Source organism: Schistocerca gregaria, unplaced genomic scaffold, assembly GCF_023897955.1.
Source record: "Schistocerca gregaria isolate iqSchGreg1 unplaced genomic scaffold, iqSchGreg1.2 ptg000178l, whole genome shotgun sequence".
NCBI classification, from domain to species: domain Eukaryota; kingdom Metazoa; phylum Arthropoda; class Insecta; order Orthoptera; family Acrididae; genus Schistocerca; species Schistocerca gregaria.
This window is the reverse complement of record NW_026061728.1, coordinates 8,554,994-8,559,085: the sequence shown is the minus strand read 5'-3', so window position 1 is coordinate 8,559,085 and position 4,092 is coordinate 8,554,994. Positions and strand designations below refer to the sequence as shown.

Genomic DNA, 4,092 nt, shown 5'->3' with positions numbered 1-4,092 from the left:
GACGACGACGACGACCGTGAGAGGCCCTGAGATATGTGAGAAATACATCTATAAAATGTAATTCAAACTGCCTCGTCCCACCTTATGCTGTACCGCTTTGGCAAATGCTTTATCTGCGCCATTCGCCTTAATCACATCTGAGAGTAACTCTTAATAAAACGCCTGTCGCTAATTGTTCGTCATCACTGATACTGTTTGCTATACGGCCACGACGCGCAACTGATTTCCAAAATTAATCTTCCTCCTGTGAGGATGGAACTTACGACCCCTGGTTTATCAGACCAGTGCTCTACCACTGAGCTAAAGAGGCGCAGCCTAGCGGTGCTCTTGTGTACTTCGTCCTTACGGTCGTCTGCATCATCAGACTTCAGCTGACAATACTATATATTACCAGCTAATATTTGCAGCTATGGCGACCCATTACTGCTTGGCTACACATCTGACACGTAACCGATGTGCTCTCCAAATAACAACACTTGCATTTCAGAACATGTCCTTCACACATGTCTACAAAATCACCTTCACCTTCAAATACAGTTTCCTTGCGACTGACAGAGACGTAGGCAAAGTTTAAAGTTGCTATTTCCATTACATCTCGTTAATCAGAAAAACGGTAATTTACATCTGCAGCGGAACAAAATTCCGTTCCGCCCAGCGTGTGGCTCGAACCCACGACCCTGGAAATAAGAGTCTCACGCTCTACCGAATGAGCTAGCCGGCTACCTCAATGAATACCTCCCGGGTAGCACGACACACAGTACTCGTTTGGGTTGGGTGGTCCCATACAGAATCTCTCCATGCTGCCTAATGTTTTCCTAACGTCACATTCGTCACGTACTTCACTTTTATGTCATAATCATTTTTGAGAGGTAAAGAAATTGCATGACAACATGCAGAGCTAGTGGCGTCAAAATTAACACACATACTTTACGTGACTCAAAAGCCGAACGAGTTACTTTCCGACGTTGTTTTAGATGTGCAAATGCCAGTCAAAACACGAGGTGTCGGTACTCTGCCGACCATTTCGCCAGTTAACACCGATGTTGTTGTGTGTGTTTCAAGCTCAAGAGCATCTCCAAGCAAAAAATGGTCAACAGCAACATTCAGACGGTTTCGTACTGCTCAATTGCTACATTAAAACGGTATGTATCTTTTTCAGAACTGAAAAAAAACGAGGGTGACAGCATTCGAACCAGTAATCTTCAGATCCGAAGTCCGACGCCTTATCCATTAGGCCACACGGTCAGTGTCGACCAACTCTAACATGTATACGACTCATCTCGAAACGCTCACACCCCTGAGGATTTTTGTTTTCGTTCTACACAGCCGCTGCCCCTTGCTCTTTCCCACCCATTCGTTACATTCAACCTCTTACGAGACCAACCAAATACAGACTGAGAAACAAGACCACACACTTTGTGCATTCGGAATCGAATTCAGGGCGTCCCTCGCCGCATTTGCTACGATTGCCATTTGCTACTTCTGCAGAAGCCGCGGCGGCTGCGACGACGACGACGACGACGACGACGACGACCGTGAGAGGCTCTGAGATATGTGAGAAATACATCTATAAAATGTAATTCAAACTGCCTCGTCCCACCTTATGCTGCACCGCTTTGGCAAATGCTTTATCTGCGCCATTCGCCTTAATCACATCTGAGAGTAACTCTTAATAAAACGCCTGTCGCTAATTGTTCGTCATCACTGATACTGTTTGCTATACGGCCACGACGCGCAACTGATTTCCAAAATTAATCTCTCTCCTGTGAGGATGGAACTTACGACCCGTGGTTTATTAGACCAGTGCTCTACCACTGAGCTAAAGAGGCGCGACCTAGTGGTACTCTTGGGTACTTCGTCCTTACGGTCGTCTGCATCATCAGACTTCAGCTGACAATACTATATATTACCAGCTAATATTTGCAGCTATGGCGACCCATTAGTGCTTGGCTACACATCTGACACGTAACCGATGTGCTCTCCAAATAACAACACTTGCATTTCAGAACATGTCTTTCACACATGTCTACAAAATCACCTTCACCTTCAAATACAGTTTCCTTGCGACTGACAGAGACGTAGGCAAAGTTTAAAGTTGCTATTTCCATTACATCTCGTTAATCAGAAAAACGGTAATTTACATCTGCAGCGGAACAAAATTCCGTTCCGCCCAGCGTGTGGCTCGAACCCACGACCCTGGGAATAAGAGTCTCACGCTCTACCGACTGAGCTAGCCGGATACCTCAGTGAATACCTCCCGGGTAACACGACACACAGTACTCGTTTGGGTTGGGTGGTCCCATACACAATCTCTCCATGCTGCCTAATGTTTTCCTAACGTCACACTCGTCACGTACTTCACTTTTATGTCATAATCATTTTTGAGAGGTAAAGAAATTGCATGACAACATGCAGAGCTAGTGGCGTCAAAATTAACACACATACTTTATGTGACTCAAAAGGCGACCGAGTTACTTTCCGACGTTGTTTTAGATGTGCAAATGCCAGTCAAAACACGAGCTATCGGTACTCTGCCGACCATTTCGAAAGTTAACACCGGTGTTGTTGTGTGTGTTTCAAGCTCAAGAGCATCTCCAAGCAAAAAATGGTCAACAGCAACATTCACACGGTTTCGTACTGCTCAATTGCTACATTAAAACGGTATGTTTCCTTTTCAGAACTGGAAAAAAACGAGGGTGACAGCATTCGAACCAGTAATCTTCAGATCCGAAGTCCGACGCCTTATCCATTAGGCCACACGCTCACTGACGACCAACTCTAACATGTATACGACTCATCTCGAAACGCTCACACCCCTGAGGATTTGTGTTTACGTTCTACACAGCCGCTGCCCCTTGCTCTTTCCCACCCATTCCTTACATTCAACCTCTTACGAGACCGACCAAATATAGACTGAGAAACAAGACCACACACTTTGTGCATTCGGAATCGAATTCAGGGCGTCCCTCGCCGCATTTGCTACGATGGCCATTTGCTACTTCTGCAGAAGCCGCGGCGGCGGCGACGACGACGACGACGACGACGACCGTGAGAGGCTCTGAGATATGTGAGAAATACATCTATAAAATGTAATTCAAACTGCCTCGTCCCACCTTATGCTGTACCGCTTTGGCAAATGCTTTATCTGCGCCATTCGCCTTAATCACATCTGAGAGTAGCTCTTAATAAAACGCCTGTCGCTAATTGTTCGTCATCACTGATACTGTTTGCTATACGGCCACGACGCGCAAATGATTTCCAAAATTAATCTTTCTCCTGTGAGGATGGAACTTACGACCCCTGGTTTATTAGACCAGTGCTCTACCACTGAGCTAAAGAGGCGCGGCCTAGCGGTGCTCTTGGGTACTTCGTCCTTACGGTCGTCTGCATCATCAGACTTCAGCTGACAATACTATATATTACCAGCTAATATTTGCAGCTATGGCGACCCATTACTGCTTGGCTACACATCTGACACGTAACCGATGTGCTCTCCAAATAACAACACTTGCATTTCAGAACATGTCTTTCACACATGTCTACAAAATCACCTTCACCTTCAAATACAGTTTCCTTGCGACTGACAGAGACGTAGGCAAAGTTTAAAGTTGCTATTTCCATTACATCTCGTTAATCAGAAAAACGGTAATTTACATCTGCAGCGGAACAAAATTCCGTTCCGCCCAGCGTGTGGCTCGAACCCACGACCCTGGAAATAAGAGGCTGACGCTCTACCGACTGGACTAGCCGGCTACCTCAATGAATACCTTCCGGGTAGCACGACACACAGTACTCGTTTGGGTTGGGTGGTCCCATACAGAATCTCTCCATGCTGCCTAATGTTTTCCTAACGTCACATTCGTCACGTACTTCACTTTTATGTCATGATCATTTCTGAGAGGTAAAGATATTGCATGACAACATGCAGAGGTAGTGGCGTCAAAATTAACACACATACTTTATGTCACTCAAAAGCCGAACGAGTTATTTTCCGACGTTGTTTTAGATGTGCAAATGCCAGTCAAAAAACGCGTTGTCGGTACTCTGCCGACCATTTCGCCAGTTAACACCGGTGTTGTTGTGTGTGTTTCA

General features: G+C 45.7%; 2 non-coding genes across 2 annotated transcripts; both read right to left on the bottom strand.

Annotated features, from left to right (window-relative positions):
• Positions 1 to 238: 238 nt before the first annotated feature.
• Positions 239 to 310, bottom strand: Trnai-gau (transfer RNA isoleucine (anticodon GAU)). The gene has a single exon. It is a non-coding gene; the product is annotated as a tRNA-Ile (tRNA).
• Positions 311 to 2,167: 1,857 nt separating this feature from the next.
• Trnak-cuu (transfer RNA lysine (anticodon CUU)) lies at positions 2,168 to 2,240 on the bottom strand. The gene has a single exon. It is a non-coding gene; the product is annotated as a tRNA-Lys (tRNA).
• Between the last annotated feature and the right edge of the window lie 1,852 nt (positions 2,241 to 4,092).